A 20,026-nucleotide genomic window follows, 5' to 3' on the forward strand; every position below is an offset into this window, starting at 1 on the left:
ACACATTAATTATAAATAAATAATAATCATATAATAATTATGCAAGAATTACAACATTAGGACAGCTAAAAACTGGTGGGAACATTGTCCAGAGAAAGTAATGGAAAGTGAGAAGGTCAAAATCTTGTGGGACTTTCAAATCCAAAGTGCTAGCACATAGTACATTTGACATCGCAGTGCTTGAGATCAAGAAATTGACCATCATTGATGTTAGCAATACCTGGTGACAGCAGGGTCAAGAGCATGAGATTCAACATGAGATTTGAAAATCGAGATTCAGCGACTATGGCACAAACCAGCTGAGGTTGTCCCACTGAGTGCCATTCCAAAAACACTAGGGTGTCACTTGCAACATCTTCCAATTCACAAAATCAACATCTGTTAGATTCATGGGATCCACACAAATAATATGCCAATACACATTACAAAGTCCTAGGCCTCTGGGTAAAACTCAAATTGTAATGAAGGGCCCACAAACAGCTAAAGAACTGACAGCTGGAATATTAAACAAAATTAAATGATGATGAAGATGAAGATGATAAAATGTTCTATTCCATCTCCCCTCTCAGCAATCTTTAAAATACAATGATTATTCATTAATGCAATAATGAAGAAAAGTACCTCTGAAAATGTGGAAAGTGCTCCTTTCCCACCCTTTAGCAGATAGCCCGACTTCCAGACAGTAGCAAGCTTTTTAGAAATGTGTGAATAAAAATATTGTAGCGCATTCCTTTTTAGGACAAGATTTGTGCTATCAAAATGCCTTCATGTTATTTTGACTTCTTATGTGTTTTTCTGCCCCAAACCTTTCTGCAGTCTGCGGAGCAACACAGAATCTAAGAAGTGCATCTTTAGCATAGAACACAGCTGCTTCAATTCTGATCAAACAGAGCTGGCCTTGCCTGATTAGCACCACAGTTTGCCGCTAGTCTCAAAAATAATAAAAGCAGCAGATGCTTGGGTTGCCTAGTGCCTTTATTTTCCATGAGAAAATCTGAAGTTTTAAATTGGAATAGTACTATTAGCTTATTATTCCAGCATGAATATGTTAACCTAAACCAGAAATACGTGCTCATCCAAACAAATGTTGAACTTATGGGGACAAAAATAGAGCCTGAAAACTTAGCTTAACGGTTTAGTGAAGCTGTTCTACTCTGCCGCCCATACAGCTTGCTCATATGTGATGGCTGTAGGCAGCTTGCAACATTTCAAGGCCTGAGTCCCAAAAGTTTCTTGGGCCTGGGGAAGACCTTTCTTCTGGCTCGAGAGGGAGCAGTTGCCGCCCTGCCTGCAACCTCCTGTTCCAGTCACAAGCCTTTTGGGAACAGGGAGTCTCCCATCTCACAAAATCATATTTTCAGCAGTTTTGTAATGGAATACCTGGGGAGTTTAAGGAGCTGCTGTGGGAAATAGGGGAAGATCCAACAACACATTTCTGCAAGTGGTTCTTTGGATGCATGCCCATGTTGTTCCTTGGTGAAAACACTGGAGGGGAGAAACACTGGACTGGGGGAGGACTCCTCAGTACCAATTTACCAGCACCAGGGTTTCTGAGTAGCCAGCCAGAGCCAGATTTCAGTGTAAATAAGATGAGGAAGACCCTCACAATTCACCCCATCCCAGTGTCTGTAATATTGGCATACCACCATCTGTCATGGGAACACAAGGAATCAGAGCTGGCAAGTAAAAAAAATTATTCTATCTCTGTTCTAGTAACTTCAGGCCATTTCCAACTCCCCAGAATATTGTAATATGATAGTTATTGCTCTCTGTTGTGCACATAGCAACTTAGAAAGCTGTCATATTTCAGTTTCATATTAAGATGTAGAATGTTGTGTCTGTGGGCCTGCTAATTATCTTACTACATTATGAAAAATAGAGCTTTGCACAATCATACAAGAATCTGATACAGAATGTTTACTTATGCAAGTATTTTACTTGTACAAAGTTGGCAAAACCTACCTCTACCCTTTACCTCAATCCAGCTGGATGCTCTGTTCATGAAGAAGTGGGATGCCACAATATATTCCCAATTACATAGATAAATGTATGTAGAAACAAGGCTATGTGCATGCTTCCCTTCACTGGAGGAGAAAGGGGATTTCTCTTTTCTTCCGACTCTCCCTTCTCCATCAAACGTCTCATCCATAGGCATCCTCCTTTGACTTAGAATATATAAGTACCAAGTAACAAGGAAAATCAGTTTTAAAAAAATATCGCAGTGCTAAACTTTTCAAAGTAGTGGTTCCCATTTCTGAACTACTAGAAGAAATACTGGGAGAATAAATTTAATATCTATAGAGAAAGATGTACTCATTTCACTAGCTGTAGCTGACTTTGGTTGAGCCCTCCCTCCCCCCCTAGTTTTCTTGCTTTTAAGATGAACAAAACGTATTAGTATTAGGACAAGTTTAGCTTTCTGTGTTAAGAATATAGGGTTGGTTTCTGCACAAATTTGAATTTGCTATAATTGTGATAGAGACATGTACATTTTTAAAATGAGAGGTTAACTTGGAAATCCCAGCTTTCCAAAAGGTTTTCTTTTAAAGCAGATGCTTAAGTGACTTGCTGAAAAAATAATAAGAGGGTGTTTTTTTTAATGCTGTTGGTTTTCCTTCTTGGTCTCATCATTTCCATGTAATTTGCCGTCTGCATAGATTTCAGCATTTACTACAAGTGGAATGTGTAATACCAAAAAAGCTGAAAACTGCATTAGTTTGAAATAGGGAATGTTTTCTTCACCAGATACTTTGATGTAATTATAATAAAGCAAGGCTCACAGATGGAAACTCCCCCCCCCCCTTTAATCTTCCCTGCAAACAGCTTTTATTTTCTGTCTTGTTTTCCTTGTAAGAAATTTTAAAAAAGATTTTCATTTCTGAAACAGCAAATACTGCCTCATGGAAGACCTCAAAGATTCTGTTTTCCATTGTGTAACTGCGGTGAAAGAAAGTGTGAGAATAAATTGTACGTGAACACAAATGTGCTGCTGTTCGGGGCCAAACTCTTCTCAATTAGCAGAGTACCACTACACCATCAGGTTTTGCTAACTACCACAGCTCAGGTTGTTAAGATGCAGGATATAATGACTTTAAAAAGTGCCACATCCACAGTAAGTATGGGAAGCCATAATCTCCAATATGTCACAGAAGAAAACATGAACACTTTTGTGTAGTTGTGAAACCTCTATTCACAGAATAAAGAAAACTGGCTGTGCGCTAGTCCCCCGAGACAAAGAAGGTGGTGCTTCTTCACCTGCTGTACATGTTGCACTTACTTACTTTGCAACAGAAGCTTGCCTGGCCATGATTTAAAGCAAGTAGGTGCTGTTTCTCTATTCAAGAAATTATTGGCACCAAACTCTGTTCTTGTCCACAGTCCATTTCTTTTTGTGTGCCCCATTTTGCCTCTGTCAATTCCCAGGCTTTTTCATTTGCTGCCTGAGTATTTATGAAACGCTTTACTAGAAGCAGCCCAGACAGCCCAAACAGAATGGCCTTTCCTAAGGACCATTCCTTCTCATGAGGGGGCATTCATTTTTAATTAAATTTGAAGTACCTTATTTTTTGGCAGGCAATCAATTTGACATTGCTTTCCTTGGAACCTCTATGGGTGTTTTTTAACATGATTTTACACTGTTTTAACAGCATTGCCTTACCTGTGGTAATATTGTAAGCCACCTTGGAGTAAATAGATAGGGTGGAGATAAATATTACACTTAATTAATTCAGTGATTATATTGCCATTTTAAATTAGCAACACACGCCGAATGGTCTCTGGACCTGCAGAGGCAAACAGCAAAGTACTTCCAGGGTCCTATTCCCAGAATACCTTCTATGCCACTAGTTTCTATGCTTTATATACCCCTATTTGCCAAGCTCAGTGCCTATTTTCCAGTCCCTGCTCCTGTTAAATCGTTGTTCTTATTTTATTTGTGCTGTTGCCTTTGGGGACGCCTTTGGAAAACACTATTAGAGCATTCCTTAGTAATACCGTTCTTCAAGGTTCAGCTCCTGCCTGGGGATCTCTGGAAGTTAAGGCTTTCTGTGGACAATGGATGCTTCTTATCTTGAAATGCACATGCACTTCAATACATACTCATGAACACTAAGGTGCCATCCAGTGCACAACCTGCCATTTCCCATGCTACAGGGTCAATATATTTTTTCAATCAGTGGATTGTTGGGCAATTTCATTTTTCTTTAGTCAAACAATCACTTCTCTTGACTTTTAAATCATCACAAAACAGGCTCTTTAAGAGTAACAAATGCCACATACAGAAAGTAAATGAAAAATGGCTTCCACTATTCCTTTGCAAAATTTCATGGAAAATGAAAAGTTTAGGTGCGAAGCAACTTACACATAAAGAACAAGATGATTTGAGTAAATTTAGTATCTAAACATGGAAATAAACACAAAAAAATGTAAAAGAAGTAACATTCATGATTTAATATTGATTGGGTGAAAGACGACTTTAATAATAGGGGAAATATACCAAAAAGCAGGAGTAGGAGAGGAGCCTTTGCTTCAAGGTACACGAAATGTATTACTTTTTCAGGTGTAGTATGCAAAACTAGTATTAGAATATTATTGGAAGGGATTGCAAACAATAAAAGTTCAATACATGTATTGATAGTGTGATATTTTCAATAAACGGGAAAAAGGGGTATCAAACCAGTCAGCCAGTCAAATGAAGAAGTGCAGGTAAGGAAAAGCTATCTTGAGATGATGCGGGAAAGGCTCAGAATTGAAAAGGCTCACTATTTTTAAAAAGTCATGATCTGGAATTGGAGATTATTCTCTTGAATCCTAAAAAAGGAGGAAGAGATATAGAACTTAACGGGAACATGAAAAGTATGACAGAACAGTTAAAGAAGGAGAAAGCCAAAATAAATACAATAGAACTTTTGCAAAGGGAGGAGGGGGGAGTCCAAACTCTTCAGGGTTGCTGTTTTCAGATTTTAAAGAAAGGTTTCCCACCACCACAAAAAGTGCAATACAAAATAAAGCGCGGGGGAGCAATCCATCCTAAAGAAAAAGATTTCTCTGCTGGCAAGTACAATTAATGAATATTTCATATATATTACAAACACTACTTTAAAAAATGAAAAGGAAATGTGCACAATAATGTAAAGGTTGCAACCCAAGGTTTAAAACACAAAGAGTTCTGCATTTCATTTGCATAAAGAAGAAAGCGTGCAACAGAAAGGATAAAAAATGCACAAACCACAAGCATTTTCACACATCTACACTTTTAAATATTGAATCTCTCTTCTGTTATTCAAAATAGCTCCCAATAACATAACAGAAAAAGCCTTTTTTGCTAGACTTATAAGAGCCCTAAAATTCTATGGGTGTGGAAGATCCATTGCAGTGTCTGTTCTTGGAGATTAATGGATCCAGGTACATTGGGGTACGGCCAGTGGTGGGATCCAAAAATTTTAGTAACAGATTCCCAAGGTGGTGGGATTCAAACAGTGGCATAGCTCCAATGGGGCTGGGCGGGGCACGACGGGGGCATGGCCAGGCATTCCAGGGGTGGGGCATTCTTAAGGCACGGGGCTGTGGCTTGAGGACACAGCCGCTTTGGCGCATGTGATCCTTAAAGGCGAGAGGGAAGCGAAGATGCACACAGGCGCCAGGGCTGCCACGCACGCTGGTGCCACCTCCTGATAGACTCCTCTTCAAAGTTCCTCTGGCCCCCCCATGCTACTAATTAAGTTGAGGAGTGGAGGAGGGGCGTAACTAAGGCAAAAATCACGTGGCAAAATCACCAATTAGTAACTCCCTCTCGGCACACACAAATAATTAGTAACCTACTCTCGGGAACCTGTGAGAACCTGCTGGATCCCACCTCTGGGTACGGCTCTGCTGATATGACTGCTGATTTTTGTCGAGGGTGGAAAACACAGGAATAAGTTTGTGTGGTTTCCACATCACTTGTGCAGCTGCAGATAAAGCACCCTTTCCCACTCTCTCTTCCCTGGGTCACTGGAGCTTTTGCAACTTTTAAAAAAAATCAGCATTAGAACATGTTCTGTTCCCCAAGCAAACTAAAATCAGGTGCTTTGCACTTGGCCAGAACAGACTGTAAGACCCACAGACAAATGAGTAACAGCTCAAAAATGGTTTGATAATATTGAAAATTTAGGACTCTGACTCCTCCCGTGAAGTCTAACTATTAAAGAATTCTTGTGATGCTGGAAACAATTGGAGATTATCGAAGAGTATGCAGACACCAACTCTTCCTTCTTGCTTCCAAGAAAGTCTAGCGCAGCGGCTCTTCTTCTGAGTTCTCCTGGTGTCTTCTAACTGTTTTTCCTGCGATCCTGTTGAAACTTGCTTAGGTGTCTTTAGGGGCATGAAAGAACAGAATTATATAGTTATATAGTGCTATAGCAATAGCAGTAACAGGATTTTGAATTTCCAGCCTTTTTTATTTAAAAATGTAAATCTGAAGCACCTTCCATTGTGGACATATGTCTTTTCCACTATATTTTCATGATATATCAGACAAGTGGAGAACCCATAAGGACTTGCAGAGAGAATCCTTATTTTGTTCCTCTGCCACTATTTTATCTTTTGTTTATTTGAACACTCCACAGCCTCTTCCCCTTTCCTGTCTTCTCTCCTTCCAACCTACTAGCAACCTACCGTTATCTCCCCCTGTCTTAAGTTTTCCCTTCTTCGCTACCCTTGGCAGCCTCTCCCTAAGAACAGTCTAGCTAAGTTGTGTGGTGCCAGCTATTGACCAGGCCCAGTTGTCCAGTGCGAAACCTGTACAAACCTCAGTTTTTCCGATATCTCCCCCACACACTATTTCTTCTTTCCTTCTTCCTGATAGTCCCCAGACATTTCCCTGCTTTCTTCTCTCCTTCTCCTTCTCCACAATGCATACCTAAAGTAACTTTACATCATTCTTTCACACTTTACTTTCATAGCAGACTGAGAATCTGAACCTGGGTCTCCTACCTAGAACCTAGTCTGAAGCTCTACCACATTGGCTTTCATGTAGTGGCTGTAGTTGAACAGTCGTGAACCTGAGGCCCACTCCTCATGGGCATTAAACATGGGTTCCACCCCTTCCTGCTCCCCAAGCCCCACCCCCTGCTTCCGTGCTTATAAAAGAAGGTCTCCGAGGCTGGGACTGCAGTCTCTTCTGGCCTGCCCGGAGGGGAGATCAGAAGAGACTGCAGGCTGCTGGCTGGGAGCCCAGCTGGCAAGGGGAGTCTGGGGGGGAGGTGGGCACCCTAGACCTTGCCCATGTCCATGGGTGGGGTCGAGGACAGTGGGGGCGGAGCCTGGGGGTGGGGGGCAGAGCCTGGGGGCGTCCTGGAGACAATCTGTCTCCAGGCACCATTTACCCCAGGTACGCTTCTGGAGGGAATCCATTGTTTAAAGCTACAGGCACTCCTTATATCATGTTCATGTTTCTAAATCCCCCCAATGATTTTGTTTAGATTTCACATTTTCCTGCAAAACCAGAGCCCTTTTCAGGTTTGTAGAAAGATCTTCATTGCCAGTTCACAGCTCCAGTCTCTGGATTTAAGTATCCAAAGATTTGCCCAACTGTGCTATTACAATATAATATACTTTGTTTTATTGAAAACTGAGAATTCAGAGTCCCTATTACACCTATTGTTACAATAATATGTCACTATTGCCCCTTTCTCCCATATGTACGTAACTGTCCACTTAGATCATTTTTGGCCCTGATGCAGATGCCCTTGCCAGTTGAAACTAGACAAGTGGCAACCCAAGAAAGAGTCTTCTTAGTCATGATGCCATAACTTTGGACTCCCAGCCCAGAGAGATTAGTTTAGCTCCCTCTATCATTTTCTTCTTTGTTTTGTTTGGCAAATCCCCAATTGCTGCTGTTGGCCCTCCTCCCTGATTGTGTTATGTCTGCTGTGTATTTATGTGTTTTTATTTGTTTGAATACTTTATACAATCTCTATTTTAAATGCTGTTAAATGCTTGAGTGTTGAAATGTTTTGATGTTTGTCACCTTGGAACCTTATTTGAGTGGAAAGGCAGCACGTAAATGTTTTATATAAATAAATAATTATATTCTAGAGCCAGGCTTTAAAAAAAAAGCAGATTCCCAGGTTTGCTGTATAGATTCCCAGGTGGTATAACGGCAGGGAAAATGGCAAGAGCAACGGTAGAAAAAAAAATAAAAACAAATGAGACTAGACATATGCCCCTTCTGCACATGCATATTAATGCACTTTCAATCCACTTTCACAATTGTGTGAAAGTGGATTTTGCTATTCTGTACAATAAAATCCAGCTGCAAAGTGCATTGAAAGTAGATTGAAAATACATTATTTTGCATGTGCAGAAGGAGCCATAGGTTTGCCAGAGCCTACTCCCAGCCCAACAATGATAGTCAATAGGATTTCACTACCTCAGTGTTACATAACATTATCCAGCAGACAGAACTGCCAACCTGCAGTTAGGGCTTCCTGATATCCCAGAATAACATCTTATTTCCAAGCAACTAAGATCAGTTCCCATGGAGGAAATGGCTGAACTCTTAAGGCATTTCACCGCACTGAGGTCCCTCCCCTTTTCAAACCCCGCTTTCCCAGCCACCACTCCCAAATGTCCAGGAATTTTCCAATCCAGAGTTGGCAACCCCACCAGAAGAGCTTCTTAAAGTGGTGTAAGCATTGTTACAGCTGGCACCCCAAAAGGAGATGGAGGAATTACACTTTGGTAATTTGATGTAACCAATTTGCAAAGGTTATTGGTAATAACTGTATGCACAGTAGAGCTACCAAGTCCCCAGTGGAGGTGGGGAATCTCCCGCTCCCAGCTCACATTTCCCATTGCCATTCCAGGTGGCAGCAAAATAAAAATAAACAAAAAAGACCATGACTGTCTCTCAAACTTCTACTTGCTGTTTCAATTTGTGCAATTTGTGCAACCTGAAGATCTTTAGAGAAGATACTTACTAAAATTGCTTCCTTGACCTTTGCCCTTTCTGGCTGGTTAGAGTTCTCCTAATAAGACTGGACTAATTGCCAGAAAAGGTTATAGACACCTAACTGAAGGACAGGGTGTTCTCCACAACTTTGAAAAATATCACAGAAGCATCACTTTTGAAGACATCTTCACTGATTTTAAAAATTTATTTTTATACAAATGAAAATATCCTATGTCAGAGAACAGCAATCAAGAGTTAAACCAATGTAAAAAAAAAAAAGCAAAAGGGCAGTTTAGTGCAGAGAAACTGTCTCAGTAATACTTGCTGCTGCCTTACTCCAAATCACACCCCAAACCATTTTTTCCTCACACATTCACAGGGTTCTAAACACATTTAGTCAGGCCTTTTGCCCTTGGCAACACCATCTCATGTACTGCCATCACACTTTGCACTACTATTCTCTTTCTCATAGCACATCAGCAGAAATGTTAACTTTCTCACCTCCCTCTCTTTATATCCTTTCACACACTTCAAGCAAGGGAGCTCACTGCATGGAAAAAAACGAGGTAGGTCTGAGAATGCAAATCCAGAAATGGTAACTTTGGGACAGTATAAGAGGTGAGAAGGAGATCTATTTTTAAATTCACTTTTTCCTGCCCTTTTAAATTATTTTCCTCCCCTTCAGATTAAGCCTACAGGATGTCAATATATACCCAAAGAGAATAAACAGAAGTCTGTTCCTTCTTACAATTTCACCCAGTCTATACATTGTACATGGGCTTGAGATTGCCAAATGCATAGGTCAAAGTCAGGTCAGGAGACAGTGAGCAGAAGCCATAGCACTAGCCCAAAATCAGGCTAGTGCTCCTGGACCAGATCACTGGAAGCAGGGATTACAGATACTGGTGCCACCTGAGGGAAGAATCAGGGGTTGTTTCCAGTGTTTGCCATGAAAGGAGTCTACTGGATGGAGGTATGCAATGCACTATTGTAGGTGAACTCAGCTAGTGGCAGAAGGTAAAAACAGTCATCTTGTTGGTAGTTTATGGAGCACCATAAGTATTGCTCAAGGATGGCATCCAGCTGTTCAGTCTGACCATTGGTCTAGTGGAGATGCACAGAGGATAGATGCACCTGGGTTCCCAGGAGGCAGTGCAGTAACCGCCAAAGCTGGGAAGTGAGCTATGTGTGCTGCTGGCAGGCATCGGCTATGGCATAGTCAGGCAGTCCAAGTTCAGGTCAGGCAGCTGGCAGAGGCATGGTCAGGCAAGTGGCAAGCAGAGGCATGATCAGGCAGGTCCAAAGCCAGGGCAGGTAGTTGAGATATTCATACTTGGCACACTGGGTGGTAAAGATGGTCTTCCACTCATCACGTATGCGCTCCAGATTGTATGCTCCCCACAGATCCTGTGTGCATGAAACTTACAGCTGACTTATGGCAATCCAATAGGTTTTTCAAGGTAAGATACTAACACAGGTGATTTGCCATTGCCTTCCTCTGCTTAGTAACCCTATTCCTTTCGGTCTCCCATCCAAATATTAGCCAGAACTGAGCTGAGATCTGCCAAGATCAAGCTAGCCTGAGTCATCCACGTCAGGGCTTCCCCAGTCCTAGGCTGCAATGAGTATCTCTAGCAGATGATTCAATATGAGTAGGCCGCTCACATAAGCAGTTACTTGTATAACTGAAACAGAGGTTACTCAGCCTTTTGAACTAGTTGTCAGCGGCTTTGACGTACATTATTTTTATCGTGTTCCATGTTAGAAAAGGCTCTTACGGCCATTAATAAAAGTCTGCAACCTGACTGTCTTCCTTTTTCTTTCAAATACATGCATGTCCACAGACAAAGAGTCTTAACTTTTCAACAGTTTTAACAAAATGTAAATGATAATTAGAAACATGTGATCCAAGGAAAAGCCACACAGAAACAAAAAGGTCATCTTTTTTTCCAAATGACCTAATTAGAAAAGCCTGGAGTGTTGGCTTCAGTATAATGGTTTTACACATTCTTGAACACAGATTTCCTGTTTGAAATCAGTTCAGTTTAGCATGCCTGCAAAGAAACATGAATTGGCATTTCATGCCAGCACAATTAGGCCTCCCAACAACACCTTCCTCAAACAATTTCCAACACGTTAGAACTCGTGACTATTTCTAATTTATCACCCCATTAAATGACCATTGACAATCCAGCGCCAGGAACATCTGCCAATGTGAAAGAGAATCTAAACTGGTACTTTAACATTATTTTGGGTATTAATAGTCTTAACAGGAAGCAACATGTATTCCTGGCCATGGGTCACTTCAGGGCCGGGGGGGCGGGAGCGTGATGTCTGCTTGGTTTTATTGTTCTCAGTTACTGTTTGAATTAACATTTCTGCCCCTTTTTGACGGAAGGTCACACAGAATACATGGGGCTTGCATATGCACTCCATGCTGTTCTTCCAGGATTCTTACTGGCATATAGCAAAGCCAAGGAATTCTATGATATTTTAGCAGCATCCTTTTGCTACCTACTAGATATGAAGGAGTATGACAGGGAACATTTCCTGAGAATGTATTTCCCTCTTCCTGTCTCAGGTATCTTAGAAAGTGTAGAATGGTCTATGGTTTCCAAGCTCCAGATGGATCCTGGAATTCTTCAGGAATTAGAACTGATCTCTAGACTGCAAAGAAAATTGAGAAAATAGTAGCTTCATTTGTTAGACTATATGGCATCACATTCCTCCTGAGCTCTGACCCCTCCTGAAACTACACTCCTCCCACACTCCATCTCCAAATCTCACAGAATTTCCTACTCACCATGGACAAAGGCATGAGCCCTCAGGCTATTTAGCTGTCAACCTAAAGTTTGCAGATTGTCTTCAATCAAGCCAGCTAATCAGTCCAGAACTGGCCTGAGATATGCTTTTTTTCCCCTTTTGCCCTGTAGGATCAGACCAGTGGTCCATCTCGTCCAGCGTTCTGTCTCACACAGTGACCAACCAGTTCCTCTGGCCAACAACAGGGCTGAGGTTTGGTGGTAGAACCTGAGGAGAGTAGGATTTGGGTAGAGGAGGGACTTCAAGGGGATATAATGCTATTCAGTCCACCTTCCAAAGCAGCCATTTTCTCCAAGTGAACTGATCTCTGATGCCTGAAGATCAGTTGTAATCCCGGGAGATCATCAGCCACCACTTGGAGGTTGGCAGCCCCAAATGTTTTGTCCTTCCAGTTGCTTTTGCACTAGCAGGATAAAGATATGATGGACCATATTTTTACAAGCAGGTGGGAAAGAGGTCTGGTTTTTTAAATATGGCCATAGAGGAAAAAGTTTAGCAGACTTTCTTCATCTATCCTACGTTCACTCAGATAGTAGCCTGCTGAAGTTATTTAAAAGGTGGGTGGTTAGGAAAGCAACATAGAACTCTATGTGACGCCTATTTGGGTCTTGAGGTGAAAAAAGCAGCAAAGGAGTTTGGGGAGATTCAAATATTTTCCCCTTGAATTAGGTAGGCTAGTTGTAGAAAGTTCAGGATCCCTTCCTTCAGACTCAGAATGTTACGAAGCCATATTAGCTTTAACAGGTGTTTTTAATTTCCTGTGTGCAGCCCTCAAAGGACATCCTATAACTTGAAAACCTCAGGATTTTTTCCTGTATAAATTTTCTTAGTGTGGACAAAAACAGATTCTGTTAAACATCTGCACCTGCACAGGACTGGGTGTCTTTATTAAGAAAGAATTGGGTCACTAAGATATAACACAACTTTGAATAGTACAAATTTTACATGCCAGTAAATCCATCTGTTCAAAAGTAAAATGCAGTTATCTTGAAAATGACAAGCATTAATAATACTAGTAATAAAACCTCTTGCAGATAGCTTAATAGTTTGAGAATTTTTTCCTCTTCAGTATGAAAGTTTGTGAAATTAGAAAGTGTCCTTTTCAAAATAATTGACCATTGTAGCAAAGAGGCAGGAGAGCTGAAGGTCTCCTCTTACAACAGGAAACCTTTGGTCAGGAAAAACGTTGCATGGAGCACAGGGAGGGGGGAAATAATTAAAAGCTTAAACCAAACAGTCACAAAAAAGACCTTGTATTTCTTTTATTGTGGGATTACTGCTATGATTCTCTCAGAATATTCAGTGCCATTTCAACAACAACAAAAGGAAAAATACAATTCTGAAGCTAGAATATTTCACCTCTGTTCATAATAGGGAGTACGATATTGAAAAGTACTCCACGCTCACCTGAGAACCAAATTAAACACTTGTGCATAAGACTATTAGAGTCCTGTTGGGGTGGGGAATCCCCTGCTTTTGGGGGCCCTCCCCCCCCCCCCGCTGTGTCATTCAGCTGGCCAGCAGGAGTCTTACCAAATTTAAAATGAGACCTAGGCTTTGTTGCTGCCTGTATGATATCACTTCCATGATCTGTAGACTATTTTCAGCAGATATTAGCCCAGCCAAATATACACTGATCATGTCCTTCAGCTGATTTTATTAGACATCTAGGAGGCAGGCATGAGGTAAAATGAAGGTGTTCACCAAGGTTTTTTTCTTGATTTTTGAATTGACTGGTCAACAATGGTCCTTTTAGCATAACAGAAATAAAATATCCTGCAGACATTTTTAAAAGATCCGTTTTGGCATTTTGTGTTCCCACAACACATAGAACACAAGCGTTGCTAGCCAAAATGGTTCTTTTCTCCTGCCTGCTGGCTGATGGAACTCTGGTCAATTTCAGAGTTGTGTCTGCCATTTTGTGTGCAGTTGCACAGATTGTCCTGCCTCCACCATTTGGTGAAGGTTTTCCACGGAGGTTTCCTCTGCTTGCAGCTCATTTAGTGTAAAATTTAATTCAATTTAGTGTAAAAAGTAGATGAATAAAGTTTGTTTTGCGTAGTGATCCCACACGTGTCATTTTTCCTTTTTTGTTTTGAGGGATATGTCTGTGAAGCTACAACAACACAAATATGAGCATATTACAGCTTCTCTAATCATGCTTTTCTAGTTTTGCAGAACTCCCCCTCAAAACAAACAAACAAAAAAGGAAAAACAACAGTATAAGCATCTCTGTGGCTGATCAGTAGGGAAAAGAATCAAGCTATTCAAAGAACATTTCTTCATCAGAGCTCTGTGGGTAGAAAAAATATACTTTTATTCTCATGTTATCACCTTGTTATATAATACTGAATCTTTGCTAAAATGTGGCAGTGATCATGAGCAGTGAAGAAAAAGCAGAAAAGGCTGGTTTTGTATACAATGATTAGAACTATCCATCCACAGAATGTCACTGAAAATAAAATGATCCAGGTGAATAATAAGGTTTATTCCTGTTGAACTACAATGCATCGCATTCTGCCATATTCAGCAAGTACACAGAGATTCTATAACAACAGCAACTCACTGCTTGTCCTAAAGGTTATTTTAAAATGATCACAACTGACCAAATCTATAGAAAAGCAGCAGGGCTTGCCTGTGATTCTGGTTACCCTGCAGACCTATGCTGTAACAACTTCCCCTCTCAGCTGGAAACATTAAGGAGGTTTTCATTATCATTGGCTATAAGGGACAGGTATTGAAACAGACAGCTAGCACTTCATCCATTTCTCAGTTGCCATCTTTCCTGTCATATGCCACATCATTGATGTAAGTTCTATTTTCTTTTAAAGCAGAGGTTTATGTAGTGCACAGTCCAAACTGGAAAGAATTCTGTTTTGCTTGGCAAGGGAAAGACATTTTTATAGGCTTTCACTTTTCTGTCTTGAAGTTTCTCAAGTTGGCTGCATGGCTTGGTTAGTGCAATACAAGCAAAAAGAAAACCCTAATGAGATCTGCACCAATCTAGTAAAGCAAAGAGGTTTCCTATATTCTTGCAGCATTTGGTTTCTTGCTTAAACATCTGATTTAAAGTCTTTGTAACACAGAGACCCTTTCCGCACTGCGGAAAGGGCGCTCCCCCACCGGCAGGAATTCTGCCGGTGGAGGGGTGGAGGCCATTCGCACCGGAGTGTGCGAGCGGCCCCTGCAGAGGCCAGCACAGGAGAGGCGGCTCCGCATGGAGCCGTCTCTTCGTCAAGCTCTCACTCACCTGCATTATCGCTTGTTGGCCTCCTGTTATCCTAAGACTCGCATGCGCTGCCCTCCGACCTCCAGGGGTCGGAGGACAGCGAGGGAGGGTCTTAGGAGGCTAGCAGGGCGACGAAGGCGACGAGGTGAGTGGGAGAGGGAGAGGGACGGGGAAAACAGTGCATTCCCGGCGGTGCCATTCGCACCGCGCCGCCGGGAATGCGCTGTTTACCAAAAACTTCCCTCCAGGAGGGAGGTTTTTGGAGGCGGCCTGACGCCGCCCTGGGGGAGGGGGAGGGGAGCCAGGTCGGCGCTGCTGTGTTTTCGCAGCGCCACCTGTGCGAACGGCTCACTGGGGACGGCTTTTTTGCCGTCCCCAGGGCGCTGTTTATGGCCCGTGCAGAAGGGCCACATAGACAATGTTCTTTGTTTTTTACTTTTGTATGCCGTTACTTGAGCTGAGCAAAAATATAGTGCAATGCCTGCTGCTGCTCCTTCCTGATGAACATACGGGCAACAAGGTGAGGAGGGTTATCAAGGGGAAATAATTTGTTACTGCCCTTCATATTAAATATGCTTGTAATGTTAAAGTATTTCATTGCAAAGAGTTAAACTACAGGCTCACACAGGCCTCCCTTCTGCTGACACCCCCACCCTCTCCAAAAGTTAAAATAGCTTTTTATGTTCAGAGAATCTCATAACAGGCTCTCATTTTTGCAAAACTGAGAAGCTGAGGCTTATTTTGAGTTAGAAGTTATATTATGAACACTGCAGAAATACTAGATAAAAGTATTAAGGCCTGACTGGGTTTCCAAAAGTATTGAAACAAAACCTATTTCGCAACATATTGTCAAAGGTTTTCATGGCTGGATTCAACTGATTCTGGTGGGTTTTTCGGGCTATGTGGCCGTGGTCTGGTGGATCTTGTTCCTAGCGTTTCGCCTGCTTCTGTGGCTGGCATCTTCAGAGGTGTATGACAGAGGGAAGTCTATTACACACCAGACCACGGCCACAGAGCCTGAAAAACCCACCAGAACAACTTCATAACGTTCTCAATTGTGAAAGAAAATGTATATTACATAGATAAAAAATTGACACCCCTATTTTATTAAAGACATTTTTGTTTTTAGTATTTTTAAGAATATCATGGGACAAGAGTTGGTCTCAGATCAGGATTAAATCCTTGCTGAGCCATGAAATTGACTGGGAGACTATAGGCCAGTTGGTGCTATCTCTCAGACTAACATACCTGAAAGTGTTATTGAAGAAAAAGAAGAGGAGTTGATTTTATACCCTGCTTTTCTCTACTATAAAGAGTCTCAAAGTGACTCAAAATCACGTTCTCTTCCCCTTCCTCCAACAATGTGGGGCTGAGAGAGTTCAAAAAGAACTGTGACTAGCTCAAGGTTACCCAGCAGGCTTCATGTGTAGCAGTGAGGAATCATACCTGATTCTCCAGATTAGAGTCCAGATTCTCCTACTGAGAGGATAGGAGAGATACTGAGAGATACTGAGGTCCTGGAGAAAGGATGTATTTTACCATCACTTCATTTATTTTTGTAACAAAAAAATTGTATAAGAAAAATTGTTGCACATTGACCTTATCTGACACTCAAACACCAGTTCCACTAAGACCAACTAGACATCAGAATAGGACCTTAAGCCATGGACCTTAAGCCATGTTTTCCAAAGTGGGGTTCCATGAGAGCCATGACTTTCACTGAAGAAAAACAGATTAGGACTCAGAGGAGGTCCTTTTCTTCTGGACAGTAACCTTTCCATCAGGTCTTGGGGAGGAGTCAACATTAGTGTTGTCACAGTGGCACCTGCTGGTACATTTTTGAAGTTTAATGTGCAGCCCACTTCAGAAACCCTGTTTTTTACCTTGATGGTTAAAGATTGTTCCGAAGAATGTTGACACAAAAATGGAAGGGAATTTCTTTTCTGGCATCACTTCCAATTATAAAAAGATGTGTCATTTTTAGCAGCTGAAAAGGGAGGGGAGGGCTAAAGGATGGGGAAATGAGTAGGGTCAAAAAGGAAAAACAACATTAATGAAGCATATGTATACTTACAAGCTAGAATGAAGGAGCTATACATTTAAGTTGCCCAAATCAAGTCTAATTTTACATTTTAATTGACTGGCTATATTTGGGACTTATCTAGAAGAAAAAAGAATGCTACTGACAAACACAAAAGTGATGGTTATTGTGTGGAAAGCAGAAGAATATCATGTTCAATAGTTCAACAATTTAGACCACTACTCAGGCTTTGCCTAACATAGGCCCATTCTGCACGGTCCAGGGAAGCAGCTGCACACCGGTATACAGTGCAGGGCAAGAAAGTAAGTTTTTAAAAAACAGGACGCGCCTTAAAGCGGTGCCTCCCACCCAGTTCGCTTGGCACCAAGTGCAAACGGTGTTTTTGAAAAAGGCCCATTCCGCACGGGTTCAAAACACCGGTGCAGGTTGGGGGGAGAACTTCGCACAGCTGCCGCCTCTGAAATGAGGCAGCACCATGCTTTCCCCCAACTAAATGAGCGAGTTTTTCCAAAAACACTGTTTTGCACCCTGTGCCAAATGAATGGCACTGGGTGGGAGGTGCCAGTTTTAGGCCCGTCCTTTTTTCTTTTCAACTTACCTTCTCTCCCCGCACAGCTTCGCAGAGACAAGGGGACATGCCTCCTGCCTTCCAACCCCCAAGGTGTTGCCATGGCCATGGGGGCATGTCCCCTTGTCCCTGCAGAGCTGCACAGGGAAGAGAAGGTACGTTTTTAATTAAAAAGACGTGCCTCAGTGTGGAGGCACTTCCGCGGGTCGCGGCCACTCCAGGGCCACCCGCATGGAAACGTGCGAATGGCCTCAGGGCTCCACAGCTATTATTTATACTTGTGTGCAGCTGCTTCCCTGGCCCTTGCGGAGTGGGCTCATTGAGCATGTTTCAAAAACACCGTTTCCCCACTGGTTGGGGGGGAAGCACAGTGCTGCCTCATTTTAGAGGCAGCAGCCGTGCAAAGTGTTTCCTCGGAATGGTGTTTTTACCATGCCTGGGGCACTGTTTTTGGCCTGTGTGGAATGGGCCATAGTATTGAGTAGTTAAGATATTAGCCCTGCTAGTTTATTATAAATAATATTGTGGGATCTTTTGAAATATATGCTTATGTGGGAAGAAAGGAAAAATGTGCCAAAATTCTGAGATTCTTGATTAGTCACAAGACCTTAAAGAAAGGGGCCCTTGTGCATTGCAGCTACATGCCTGGGTGAGTGCTGGCCAGCGTACAAGAAATGTGGCTTACATTCGAAGAACCTCTGCTATATTTGCACTTTTTTATTTCTGCCAATAGAATGGCTGCAAAGGCCCTAGAAAGAAGGCGTGTTCGGCAGGTGTCAGCCTGACTGCAACACAAATCACAAAAAGCATGCTGACTGCTTGAAGGTGATTGCCATGGTGATCAAGAGCATATGCTGTATGGATCCACTCTGCCCCATCAGGCTTGGTCATGGAGGAGTATAAATGCTTTCAGTGGAAAGCATTCGAGAGGCCCCATCTCTCCTGCAATTTCGTGAGAAGTATACAAAGTGAAACTTTTTAAAGAGAGTCCCTTGATGGCTTCTGTAGTCTATTGGTTCTGAGGGCCAGGAATGTCTTATGAATATTATTAATAAGGTCTGTGCTGGTTGTTTTAATAGTATGATGTTTTAAACTTTCTGTGATTAAGATGGATGTTTAATCTGTTACCCACCTTGAGACCCATTTGCTGATCATATCAATATTGCTGAAAATTTAAAAAAAACCAGGATACGAAGGATACCAATAACCTTTCCTTCAAGGGCTAATAAAATGTTCATGGGTCGGGCTGTCAGTTTCAATTAAAAAAACTTCATGGGAGGGGAAAGCAAATGGCTCTTCTTTTCCCTTTTTAGCCTTGATCCTACACGGACCCCCATCAGCATTTTAAGAAGACTATAAGGATCTGAACTTGTATCTCTAACCATATTGTCTAGTTTTACCCTGAACTTCATAAGTGAGCAGTAATTTACCCTGAGTTTCTCACATCCGGACTTTAGAGAATTTGCTATCCTTACTTGTTTTGGTAATAAATCTGGTGCTGTTAAGACTAGAACAGGGTTCTCTTCATCCAAGCCAGCAAAGTGGATATATTGGGCTTCCTTGATGCCCTGGGTGAGGTCTTCTTCCATTCAGCTCAAAATAAAAACTTGGAGTTTAATAGTCAGCAGTAGCTCACACAGGATGTGAGGGATTTGCATGATCATAATCATACTTTATTGACGTTAGTAACAATTTACTAATTATCAGCAATAGGTTTCTGAAAAACATTTTTCTTTCCATTAAGTTTGTTTCCTAGTGCTCCTCGGAGGCACAACTGAATATTCATGTGTACATCAAATCACATTTAATTTATCTTGTAGCTTTTTTCCCCTTGGTAGACTACAAATCCATCCCTTCATTTCTGCTGTACATTTACATCATTTACTCCATGTACAGAATCTTCACTGATCTGTTTCATTACCTAGAGATGTTTGCTTTAACAAGAACTATAACTTTTGTGGCACATGGGGTCCATGTTTGCTCTAAAAGTAATATGCTGAAATAATGCTTCCCACTGGCCTGGTTGTCTGATCTTGTGTTGAACCACTTTGGCAGTGCAAAGTACCATCTGAAAGTGAGAAGCATGAGAAGATAACTGTGTTTTGAGAATGAGCAATCTTTTGCCTAGGAAAGAACCCTTCCTATTAACTGCTTTCCCCTGATCTGGAGGCACATTACTATTTTTTGTGACATCAGAAGTCAGTATACCAATCCCTAGTGTAATCTCATGCTTGTTTGCATGCTCAGCAAATTCCACTCCTGCCACTAGGAAAGGGACAAATATTGACCTGCTTAATAGATCTAGAAGAAAAGAGTAAATAAAGAAAACTCTGACCTAAATAGCCCAGTCTCATCAGATCTCAGAAGCTAAGATGCTTCAAGTCCTGATTAGCACTTGGATGGAAAACCACTGAAGAAACCTAGGTTTGCTAC

Source organism: Sphaerodactylus townsendi, linkage group LG07, assembly GCF_021028975.2.
Source record: "Sphaerodactylus townsendi isolate TG3544 linkage group LG07, MPM_Stown_v2.3, whole genome shotgun sequence".
NCBI classification, from domain to species: Eukaryota; Metazoa; Chordata; class Lepidosauria; order Squamata; family Sphaerodactylidae; genus Sphaerodactylus; species Sphaerodactylus townsendi.